General features: G+C 44.6%; 1 protein-coding gene across 4 annotated transcripts in view; it reads left to right on the plus strand.

The window, feature by feature from the left end:
* The window catches only part of INPP4B (inositol polyphosphate-4-phosphatase type II B), an 823,047-nt gene that overhangs the window by 214,407 nt on the left and 595,410 nt on the right, over positions 1–13,230 (plus strand). The gene's annotated exons all lie outside the window — the stretch shown is intronic.

A 13,230-nucleotide genomic window follows, 5' to 3' on the forward strand; every position in this document is an offset into this window, starting at 1 on the left:
CAATCACATTTGTACACTGCAGGGCTTTTCTAACCCTTTTTGAGCATCTCAAGAAGGTTGTTGCAATGGCTGTCAATCTGCTGGAGGGCCCTCCCCTGTCACCATTTTTCTCTTGGTGTCACCACCAATCACATTTGTACACTGAAGGGCTTTTCTAACCCTTTTTGAGCATCCCAAGAAGGTTGTTGCAATGGCTGTCAATCTGCTGGAGGGCCCTCCCCTGTCACCATTTTTCTCTTGGTGTCACCACCAATCACATTTGTACACTGCAGGGCTTTTCTAACCCTTTTTGAACATCCCTAGAAGGTTTTTTCAATGTCCTTGACGTAGTGGATCTGCTCCTAAGTTCTGTTGATTTGCACTGTCCTTAGGCTAGCCATACACTATACAATTTTCTGTCCAATTTCTGCCCAATATCCTTTAGATTTACCTTCAACTATGTAGTGCAAGAACCTGCCTAATTGGATACAATTGAAAGTGTTGTTAGGTTTGACCTCCTATTATATAGTTTTTGGTAAATCTAAACCAAAAATCTCAAGAAAATTGTATAATGTATGGCCAGCCTTACTCTTCTGAATCCGTTTCACTGGAGACTTGGTGAAGCAGCTTGTTACTCTAGGGGGGAAGAGCATGGTGTTTCTGCAGCAGGTCTCACTGTCTGCATAGCAGGTTTGTTTGGAAGTGATTATTCGAACTGCTGCCTCCGCTGAACCTAGAAAAGCCATATTCAAAAGCATATAGTTAGGGAGAAAGCTATGAAATCTGTGTGAAGTCTACGGTGCCACTCAAGCGAAAAATCACATCCTGACTTAAAACCAGCGAGATTCACAAATAAGCAGTGGGAGTTGACAGGTCTGCTAAACCAGGCTAATGGCTGTGCTCAGGATGCTTCCCATCACTCCAGTGGCATTAGCAGTAATGTAGCAGAACAATCCCGGTTATAAAGACTTTCTTGTTCTACTCCATTTCCTGTCTGCCTGCCCTGTGAATGCAAAGCTTAGAGCAGTACTGGAAAAAACATAGCTATGTGAAATGTTCTAAACTGCTTTCCTACCATATTATTGGTATTGTGGGACTGTCCGGCTTTTTAAAGTGTACCTGTACTTTTCCCATTCAGGGTATATAGTAAATATTGTAAGTAGAGACTGACCCTAGGTTCACATCTGTGCGGGTGGTGCTGCTGCAGATCCGCACGAAAATCCATGCAGCCGCACCACCCACACAGAGAAATGTGGACCCGTGGGCGGGTGCCATTAGTTCTAATGGCACTCCGCCCGCACTGGAAAACGCAACCGTACTGGGAACCAAGGTTCCCGTGTGGGCTACGTTTTCCAAAGAAGTGCAGGGACTTCTTCCCTGTGTGGCACGGGAGTCTATTCAAATGATTGGGCTCTCATGCCTGTGCAAAACGCGGCCCGCATATATGTGAACCGGGGGTTAAAGTGGTTGTAAACCCATATATATATATATATATATATATATATATATATATATATACCCAGTGAATTGACTGGCCTCAGGTGATACACTGAGATGAAACAAATCCTCCTACATAACTTGCACCTGTTTATGTGAAGTCTTCTCTTCTCAAAGTGCTGAATTTATAAGCTTGTCTGAGAGTTCAGAAAACAGGGGGTGGAGAACTGAAGTTTCACTCTGCAGAACTAAGTGAGGAGAACTCTGAGAGCTGATTGGAGGGAAGAGACACACCCCATCTGCACACAGGAACAGAGTTGAGGCTGTCAATCTGCTGGAGGGCGCCCTCCCCTGTCACCATTTTTCTCTTGGTGTCCGGAAAACGTTTCAGAAATGATTCATGCTGATAGCAGAGGAGATAAGCAGCAAACAGAATTTACACTTAGTGCTCTTAATTGAGACACTAGAGAGGGATATGGTTTGTTCATATTTAAAGTCGTAGGTTTTGCAGCTACTTTATAGTGTTAGTTAACCCAGGACCCTGCATTCACTATATCTGGTCTCCCACAGTACGCACAGCTGCGTGCAGTCTCCACCAAGGGCACATGTCGCAGGGTGACAACATGGGAGCACAATTTTGGGGACAGTCGTCATCCCATAGCAGGAAATGGCTAAACAAGGACCTTCATAGCAGACTGAAAACCTCTTTTGAAATTAAACGTACATGTCATATGTAAGATTTAAAGTGTTACTAAACCCAGGACCCTGCATTCACTATATCCGGTCTCCCACAGTACACAGAAAGTGCTCAGTGAGGAGAACTCTGTTCCTGTATGCAGGGGGGGGGGGTGTCTCTTCCCTCCAATCAGCTCTCAGAGTTGAGGCTGTCAATCTACTGGAGGGCCCTCCCCTGTCACCATTTTTCTTTTGGTGTCAGGAAAAGATAGCTGATAGCGGAGGAGTGAAGCAGCAAACAGAAATTACACTTAGTGTATTAATTGAGACACTAGAGAGGGGCATGGTTTGTTCATATTTCATGTAGGTTTTACAGCTACTTTAAAGTGTTACTTAATATGGAAATGCAATTATGTTAATAAATATAAACTGCTAAATACCTTTTCTCCTAAGCAGTATATAACAATCTTGTGATTTCTAACATTGCCTAGCCCAGCACTGGCTAAAGCTTGTAGGAGGAGTTTTCAGTTTGCTCTAGGAGGATGCAGAACCCCTGACCTCTGTCTGGACAGTGCTGATTGCCCTGTGCTGATCACATGCACTTTCCCAAGGAAAAAAAAAAAACCTCTCTAGCAATACACACCAAATTGAGCAGGTGCAGAACGACGACACACGATAAGCCTTATCAGGAGATAAGAGAGGGACAATGGAAGAAGGGGAGGATCAGAGAAGTCAAGAACAAACAGCCGTTTTACACAATGTAGAGGATTAACCCCTTAGGTGTCACAGTGAGTATAACAAGCATGTGTTACTGCATATACAGACTGATTTTACTGTTGTGGGTTTAGTGACACTTTAACGAAGAACCATGGGGCCCCATTGCAAAATATTAATAGGGTGCCATATGGGGTCTGTAACAGCTGACCGGGTCAACTCTGACATTACTGTCATTGATCTTAAAGAGGAACTCCACTTATTTGCCTCCTTCCCCCCTCCACTGCCATATTTTGCACCTTTTGGGGGGGCTGTTTTTGACAGGCGAAGTGAGCTGGAAGTTCGACCCTGCTCCCTCCTGCAGTCTCCTGGGAACTTTCACAGGTCCCAAAAGACTGCTGAACCAATTAGGAGTCACAGAGCGACTCGTGCATGCGCAGTGGGCACCAGGCTGTGAAGCCGCAAGCTGTCACAGCCTGGTGCCCACAGTTGGCATGCCGACGCCATGGTGGAGAGAAAGAGAGAGGGGACGCCTCGAGTGAGCACATCACTGGACTCCGGGACAGATAAGTGTGTGTTTATTAAAAGTCAGCAACTACAGTTTTTTTGTAACTGCTGACTTTTAATAAACACAAAAACGGCTGGTACTCCACTTTCAGTAAAGTATTCCTAAATTAAGGACAGGTAACACAAGAGCTGTCAGCTTAGTCAATACACTGCTGGGGATCAATGCTGTGGATAGAAGTTATATGTCGAGTAGTGATTATAATATTAACTACAATGATGTTTTATATTACAACAAAATCATTAAAGTGGTTCTAAAGTCATAAGAATTTTTGTTTTCTTGTTTACCTTAATGCATTTTAGGCATTAAAGTAAACAATTTTTTAGTAGCTGTTTTTCCTAAACCTCTCCTAAATGCTTACTGTCCTGAATTGATCCAGCACTGTGCTTATCTGCAGGTCTTCTCTCCTCTCTCCACTCTCTCACAGGCTTGGCTGAAAACAGTGGAAGCCATTGACTCCTGCTGTCAGTCAAATCCAATGAAGAGGGAATACGGGAAGGGCCGAGCCATGCTGTGTGTGTCTATGGATGCACACAGCCCGGCTTGGGAGCAGGCCTGCATGTGTGCCACCACAGGAAATAGCTTTCTATGGTGACACATGGCACAAGAGCAGGTAAGGGGCCGCTCTGTGCAATACCATTGCATAAAGCAGTTAAATGTAACATGTTGTTTTTTGGAGGAAACATTCCTCCTCTCTAGGAGGAAACATTTTTTACTTTACAACCACTTTAAAAGAGAAGTTTGGGTTTCAGTTTTTTTCCATACTCATACATACCTAGGTGGAGGCAACATCTGGCTTGGGCTCTCAGTGGATCCTTGAGAAGCTGAGCCAGGTGCTGCTCCACACTCTGGGGCGGATCCCGACTTTAAAATTGGGATCTTTCCCCAACCTGGACCGGCTGAGTGACGCCAGCCAACAGTGAGCTTCAGTCTGCTGTCAGCTGAAAACGGGCCACAGGAGTGCAGAACTAAAGCCGGCCGTACATGGGTCGAATTCCGAAATAATTTTCTTTCGAAAATCTTTTCTAAGAATTTTCGTTCGAATTTCGCACCATTATTGGGTCACGGAAATGGCCGATTTTCGTGTGACCATCGAATTCGGCTGGTTGAGCTTCGAAATCAATAGTGGCACCATCGAATTACAAAACACGAAACATTTCCAATTTTCTAAAGAAAATTCATTCGGAGTTCGACTTGTATATGGTCTGCATAACTGTACTCCTGTGATCCACAAGAGAAGTACAGTCAAAATAGCTTTGACTGTACGTCTCCTTTAATGCTCTGAATGCACTCAGAATAAAAATGTCCCTAAACGCTGGCTTCTCTAAACTTTTCTGTAGAACTACAAATCTCAGTTGTCCTTTAAGGTTTTAGCAGAGGAGATACTCTGGGACTTTTACTTAGGCTGGCCATACATGGATCATTTTTTTTTCCATCAGCCAGCGAGCTGATCGAAAAAAACCTAAACTGAACAGATTCCCCCATTGACACAAGCAAGGTGGATGGAGGAATCCTCCCCGCTGTGCTGTTATATTATGACAGTGGGTTCTCCTCTGCTATCAGAAAACACTAGTCAGCACTTTAGCCAATAGGACAGTATTAAAGGAACATTTTTCAACAAGCCAGTTTAAGTGAAGTTGATGATTGGATTGTCTTCCCTGGAATGGGAACGGCCACATATGCAGTGAACCGACCGAATTTTGATCCATCTATGGCCGGTTTCTGTTCTACCAAGTTAAGTTCAGACTGTAGCAGAGGTTTTGAGGATAACAAATGTACACTGCTAAGATAAATAAGGAAATGGTTCTTACAGAACAGAGGAGGGATCTGTGTAAAGCCTAGGATCTTGGGGTTTGACTACTTTCTGTATTGGAAACATCACAGCTTAGTTCTCCTTCGAGAGGAATTATACTTGCTTCCACTCCACCAATGTGATGTCCCAGACCTTGCTTGCCAGCTGCTGGTCATCTCCGGCTGCTCTTCTTTTGACTGGCCAGGCCAAGATGACATTTCATTCATCTCAGCAGATGTAGAGTGTAAGTAGGTAGTTAAAAAAAAATGTTGAACCCTGAAGAGACTTAGTATGTGTCTTCTGTATTAAAAGGCCTGTCTGTTCAGACAATTTCATTTTAATAGTAAATCTCCACTTTAACAACCTCCTTAATGGGGCCCCCATCCCACCGTAGGCCCCCGTAGCAGCCATGTGGGCTCCTATGGCTTTTGTTACACCATTTATGGCAAGCAGCCTTTGCCTATTTACTTTACTTTTTTTTCCACACTCTCTCCACCCCGCCACTTATTTCTGGAATCAATGTGTAAGTTTAAGTGTTGACTATATGTTGAGTTGGATCTGGCTACTGATAGCTGTATTGTAACCTACATGGAAGAAAAATATATTTGAAATATATTTTAAAAATATTCTTCCCAAATATATTGCCACATATTTGAAATGCTACAATTTTGGTCTCTCTCTCTCTCTCTCTCTCTCTCTCTCTCTTGCATGTTGAAATGCATTTTTATAAAAAAAAATGAAAAATATTTTACAAATATATTTTAAATATTCTGAGTGTCTTTAAAAATGTAAATCTACATTTTTGGAATGCATATATAAAATAAATATATGTATTTTGAAATATATTGAATATGGCCAAAATTGTAGTATTTCAAATATATGGCAATATATTTGGGAGGAATATTTTAAAATCTATTTCAAACATATTTTTCTTCCATATGGGAAGGAATGGGATAAAAGTCACTTGATCCTCATATATGGAAATACTTGGATTTTCTTGAGGCACCAGTGGCAAACAGGATAGTCAGAGATGAGTGAAGGCTCTTTACCATGCCTAATATCAAGAAAATTGTATTTTTTCTGAATGGGCAAAGTATGGGTTTACTGTAAATTGTTCACCTTTTACAGAAAAAATGCAAAGGTGAACCAAGAGCAGACATCCTCCTCACTGTACCTACCTTTGGGGTTGCAGAGCAGTCAGAGCCCCTGCAGCTGCTCCAGTAGTCCCAGGAAATCCCTACTGCTTTTTTTCTGTGCAGCTTTTCTGGCATGGTTCATATTGATTCTTATCGATCAGCTCTGTCACATTGACACTGCTGATCAATTAGAATCCATCCGGTCTGTCCCAGAAGCGCTGATGAAGAAAAAGAAGACCAGGGATTTCACATCCCGGGACTACTGGAGCAGCTCCTCTGGTGCTGAAAGTTCAGGAATACCAGAGGTAAGTAAAGCAGGGACTGGAGGATGGGTAGGATATCGGTGTTCATCTATACTTTTTTCTGTAGAGGTGAACTAACCCGTTAGAGTGTGTGGGATTTTTTGTCATTTATTAAAAACACTTTTAAAATATGAAAATGTTTTCTAGCTTATTTCATTTTATTTTTATTTAAACCCTCAGTGTTTTTGTAGCCTAACACATTAGGCACAATACAATAAACATCCCACAGTAAACTATTTTTTAAAATTCTTACCTCAGCACTTGCCGTTAACAACCTTCAATGTTGCTGGCTCCTGTTCTGTCAGTGCTGCTTCCCTGAATTTCTGGCCTTCTCAGAAAGGAGGTGACAGTGGACTTCTCCAGTCACAGTCAGTCTGTTAGCTTGGAGATGGGAGGGCGGAGGAAGAGAGACACACAGTGGAAGAGGCACCCTGAAACAGGATACCTGGGCCAGCAGTCATAGTACCAGCTTAAACTGGAACATAGGCAAGAATTAAAAGATGATGAAGCTGCATATTCAGTAAGTGATTGAATACACTTCTGAAATTGTTTAAAAATCTGATGGTTTAATATCACTTTAAGGTTTTTTGTTGATGGACTTTGGGCCTGTGCCAATGGAATCGGTTTGACTTGCATTTAAAGGATACGTTCACTTTTTTAAAAAATAAATAAATAAATGCACATTTTTTTACAGGTAAAAAAATTAGCAAATATTATTTATTTATTATTTATTTATTTATTTATCGAGTTTATATAGCGCCAAAGGGTTTGCTCAGCGCTGTACAATAGAGGGGGGACAATACATGAAACAGTACAGTAACATCAAACAGCACACAAGGGGTAAGAGGGCCCTACTCTTTCGAGCTTACAATCTAGGAGGGAGGGGGTAGAGGTACAGGAGGAAATGGCTGTGGGGGATGGAGTGGAAGGAGGAGGGAAGGGCAGCGGCTGTTAGGTGAGGGTGGGGTAGGCTTCCCTGAAGAGGTGGGTTTTCAGGGAGCGCCTGAAGGTGAGGAGGGAAGGTGACAGTCTGATGGGTTGGGGTAGTGAGTTCCAGAGGATGGGGGAGGACCTGGAGAAGTCTTGCAGTCGTGCGTGGGAGGAGGAGACCAGGGAGCAAGATAGAAGGAGGTCCTGTGAAGAGCGAAGGGTACGGGTAGGGTGGTATCTGGGAATCAGGTCGGTGAGGTAGTTAGGGGCAGTGTTGTGAATGGCTTTATAGGTCAGAGTGAGCAGTTTGAATTTAATGCGTTGGGCAATGGGGAGCCAGTGGAGGGAGAGGCAGAGGGGGGTGGCAGAGGTGGAGCGGCTGGTGAGGTGGGTGAGTCTGGCAGCTGAGTTCAGGATGGTCTGAAGCGGGGTGAGTTTGCACTGGGGTAGGCCGGTGAGGAGGGAGTTGCAGTAGTCAAGGCGTGAGATAATCAGGGAGTGAACGAGTAGTTTAGTGGTGTCTGGGGTAAGGAAGGAGCGTATCTTGGAGATGTTCCGGAGGTGGAGCCTGCATGAGTTTGTGAGAGATTTGATATGAGGTTGAAAGGAAAGGTTTGAGTCCAGAATGACGCCAAGGACCTTGGCTTGCGGGGCGGGATTGATGGTGGTGTTGTTGGTAGTGATGGAAAGGATGGGGGGGGGGCACGGGAAGGGGGAAAGACGAGAAGCTCGGTTTTGGAGAGGTTGAGTTTGAGGAAATGGAGCGACATCCAGTCAGAGATGTCGTTTAGGAGGTGAGTGATGCGGGCGGAGAATGTGGGGGTGAGGTGAGGGGTGGATAGGTAGATTTGAGTATCATCAGCATAGAGGTGGTAGTTGAAGCCGTGGGAGTGTATGAGTTTGCCAAGGGAGGAGGTGTAGATGGAGAAGAGAAGGGGTCCAAGGACAGAGCCCTGGGGGACCCCAACAGAGAGGGGGAGGGAAGAGGAGGTGGCGCCGTTGTAGCAAACGCTGAAGGAGCGTTGGGATAGGTAGGAGGAGAACCAGGAGAGAGCGGTGTCTCTGATGCCAAGGGAGAGTAGTTTATTAAGGAGGAGGGGGTGGTCGACTGTGTCAAAGGCCGCAGAGAGGTCTAGGAGAAGGAGGACAGAGTAGTCGCCTTTGGCTTTGGCGGTATTTATGTATTTATTTATTTGAGCTTGTAAAGCATTGCACCATTGTTCAGCAGATCACGTGCCATGCAGGTCTCCAGCAGATTGGCAGTTTAATCTGTGTGTTCGTACCTTGTACAAGCAGAAAGTTTAACACTGACCAGAAGACTGAATGAACTACCACAGCCAGGGGCGGACTGACCATTTGGAAACTCGGGCACTGCCCGAGGACCCAGGGTCAGTAGGGGGCCCCATGAGATGCCCCTGGTACCTTTTTCATAGGCTTTTTTGAGTTTGGGCAAGGACACAGGGGCCCCATGATCCCCTATTGCCCGGGGGCCCCATGAGTTGTCAGTCCACCCCTGACCACAGCACTTCACAGCTCTGTGGTAGTTCATTGAGAAGCTGACATCTGCAAAGGAGTTTATTCACAGAACTTTGTGAATAAATGACATGACCATGTGTGTGGAGCCCCATGCTGAGGCGCTGATTTTAAAAACTGACAGCTAATACAGGGAAATTCTCCCCGTACTGCTGTCACAGGAAGGGGGGATGGGGGATCGTGCAGTGGCTGCAGCAGTAGGAACATGTTACATGTTACGTGTTCCACCCTAAAAACAGATGAAACATGTAACATATTCCCAAAGGTGAACTCATCCTTTAACCACTTGCCGCCCTGCCACTGTAGAAATACGGCGGCAGGGCGGCACGGGCAGGCAAAACCACGTTTTAAAATGTGTGTTTTGTAAACGGGGTGCGTACGAGACGCGCCGCCGCCCTATCTGTCCCGCCGATCACCGCCGCGGATGTCAGTCGCCGGGTCACAGCTGGTCCTTACTGGCTAATTCCCGGCGATCGACGGCAAACAGTGACAGACAGCACAGCTGCAGTAGCTGTGCTGTCTGTCACTTCCCTGTCAGCTCGAGGACGAGCTGATCGAGAAAGAAGAGTTTCTCTCTCTCGATCAGCGGTGTCCCTTGCAGCACACACCCCCGCCCCCTAGTAAAACACTCCCCTCACTCCTATAACCCTTCCCTGCAAAATAAAGTTAACCCCTTCCTCCTCAGTGCCATTAGTAGTGTCAGCGTTTTTTTTTTTTTTGCACTGATCACTGTATTAGTGTTTTTGGGGATGTCAGTGACCCCAAGTCAGTACCCCCCAATGTCAGAATGTCCGCCGCAGTCCCGCCATAAGTCGCTGGTCGCTGCCATAAGTTACTGATCGCCGCCATAATTCGCTGACCGCCGCCATTATTAGTATAAAAAAAAACTAAAAATCCCAGTATCTTTCCTGCCATTTGTAAACGCTATAACTTTCACGTAAACCAATTAATTTACACGTATTGTTTTTTTTTTTTTTAGCAAAGACATGTTGCAGAATGCATTTTGGCAGAAATTTATGACTAAATTAGATTTTTGCATTTTTTTTTTTTTCTGGACATGTTTTATAGCAAAAAGTCCAAAATATTGTTTTTTTTCCCTCAAAATTGTCAGCCTTTTTTTTTATAGCGCAAAAAATAAAAACCGCACAGGCAATCAAATACCACCAAAAGAAAGCTCAATTTGTGTGGAAAAAAAGGATGTAAATTTCATTTATGTACCATATTGCATGACTGCGCAATTGTCTGTTAAACTAGCACAGCACTGTATAGCAGAAAAATGGCGTAAATTGCAGTATCTATACCATAGTTTGTAGACGCTATAACTTCCACACAAAGCAATCAATATACACTCATTGGGATTTTTTTTTACCAAAAACATGTAGCAGAATACATTTTGGCCTAAATTTATAACCAACTTTGAGTTTACTATATATTTTTTATAGCTGAAAGTAAAAAATATTGTTTTTCTTCAAAATTTTACAAGTTGCTCTCACGCTGATACGTTTTTGCTACATTTTTACCTTGCAAAAAACGAAAGAAAAATGTTTCCCTTTAAATCCCATGAGACTCTGCAGGTGCGGTGCATTTTGAAAAGTACTGCTTACCGTATCTGTGGCGCACTTTTTTCAAAACTGTACCAAAAACATAGCTGACCATTGAAATGAATAGAAAACAGCAAAAACGTAGCAATAAGGCATCGAAAATGAGCCGCAGTTGTGTTTTTGATGCATTTTTTTTAATCCTATGTGCATGTTTCACAGGTGCATGCTGGGAGTCGGGCAGCAAGAAAATGCATGGGAAATGCATTAAAAACGCATGCAGTGTGAAAGCAGCCTTAGACTTGTATGGAAGAAAGTGAAACAGGAAGGCGCTTCTAAGTGCAGTATTCCAGGTCGACTTTAATAAAAAGCGGTTAAAAACACTTACAATGTAGTAGTACAAACAGTCTCTAATGTAATCCATCAGTAGCAGGGCTCTGTCCTCTGAGCGATGGAGTCACTGTGCCAGCCAGAAACTGCAGGGGGAGATTGAGGAGAGGAGTTAAAGATGGCCGCCTCTCTGTTCGGACCGCTGGAGCACACGCTGAAACACACATTGTCTATGGACCAGAACTGACGTGAGCATGGAGCGGTGATGCGTTTCGGAGCGTGAGCAGAGCTCCTTCTTCAAGACCGATGCCCAGGCTTAGGGAGAGCCAGTTGTCTCCACTCTTTAGAAGTGCTGCTCAGTACCAGTTTTCCTACATACCATCCATCACCTGCCATACTTCCACAGCATCATCCACCGACGCGCCCTGCTACCCACCTTACTTAGATTTGTATGGGACTACAAAACCCACTTGGAGCACACAAAAACCCACCAACACAGGCCCTTAAAGTTGGTTCACATCTGTGCGGGTTGTGCCTCTGCGGGACCCGCACAAATACCTGCAGCTGCACCACCCACACAGAGGAATGCGGGACCCGCACAAATACCTGCAGCTGCACCACCCACACAGAGGAATGCGGGACCCGCACAAATACCTGCAGCTGCACCACTCACACAAAGGAATGCAGGACCCGCACAAATACCTGCAGCTGCACCACCTGCACAAAGGAATGCAGGACCCGCACAAATACCTGCAGCTGCACCACCCGCATAGAGGAATGCGGGACCCGCACAAATACCTGCAGCTGCACCACCCACACAGAGGAATGCGGGACCCACACAAATACCTGCAGCTGCACCACCCGCATAGAGGAATGCGGGACCCGCACAAATACCTGCAGCTGCACCACCCACACAGAGGAATGCGGGACCCGCACAAATACCTGCAGCTGCACCACCCGCACAGAAGAATGCAGGACCTGCAGGCGGGTGCCATTAATTCTAATAGCACGCTGTCCGCACTGGAAATCCGAACCGTACTGGGAACCTCCATTCCGTTCCCGTGCAGGCTGAGATTTCCCAAGTAGAGCAGGGACTTCTACCCTGCTTGTCCTGGGGCACGGGAGTCCATTTAGGTTCTCGTGCCCACGCAAATTGAGGAATAATCGTTCTTCATAAATATTGGCCAACATGTATTCAGTTATCTTTTTAGTAAAAAAAAAAATAACCCAAATTAGGTTATAACCAAAAAATTTTTTTTACATTTTTATTTTATTTTTTTATATTTTTTTTTTTTTTACATACAGTCACCCTAGCAGTACAGTGTCACCATAGTGACACTGTACTACTTGTGGTGGGTGATGAAGATTTTTTTTTTTTTTTTTTTTTTACACTGATTACTTTTACACCCATAAAGGCTGTAAAAGCAATAATTTCGCCTTCTCTCTGGCTGCATTCTTGCAGGCATTGAGAAATACTGTGTGAGCTGTGATTGGTCACAGCTTGTCACATGGTACAAGGCTGTTGTGAATACCTTGTACCATGTGATCTCTGTAATCAATCGCAGATTTCACACATAGTAAGCAATGATGTCAGAAGTGACACACTGCTTACTACTCTTCATGTGATCACTGATTGGCCAATCAGTGATCACATGATCGGGACCTTACACAGTGGTCCTCTACAACGATCGGTGTTCCTCTGTGTCCGGAGGACACAGCGGGCACCGGATCATGGTGCTGCACGCTCCCAGGGAGCGCGCACAAGCAGGGAACGGGGAGGCCGTTTATAAACGGCCACCCGCCCCAGCACTGCTCCCTTCCGGCCGTTTATATACATGGGCCGGACGGGAAGTGGTTAAGGAGAGAGCAGTATTGGCAGCCTTCATATATCTCTCAGATTTCATTTAAACGCTGTCCATATTGTGAGAAATATAAAAGCTATTATGACCCAGCCTGAACCCCTGTTGAGAAAATATGGAACCTACCATTGCTGACCCATCCTTCTGAAAATACTAATTCCCTTGCTATCATGCTAATCAAGAGTTCTGAATTCTCCCTGACTTGCTTGTTTAGGGTCAAGAACAGAATCCCAAGCTGGTCAGGCAACTAGCTTTTTCAGAAAGGCAACAAAAGCAGCCTCCATATCTCTGTCAGTACTGGTTTTCATTAAGTCTTGTATTAAAGTGGTTGTAAACCTTTACATATATCCAGTTATCCAGTGAAGTGACTGATTTCAGTCACCTGTTTCATTGTACCTGTTTATCTGCAGTCTTGTCTTCTCTACATCCACTCAAAGTGC

This window comes from Staurois parvus, unplaced genomic scaffold (assembly GCF_062004578.1).
Source record: "Staurois parvus isolate SC_StPar_1 unplaced genomic scaffold, SC_StPar_1.0 ptg000639l, whole genome shotgun sequence".
Classification (NCBI taxonomy): Eukaryota; Metazoa; Chordata; class Amphibia; order Anura; family Ranidae; genus Staurois; species Staurois parvus.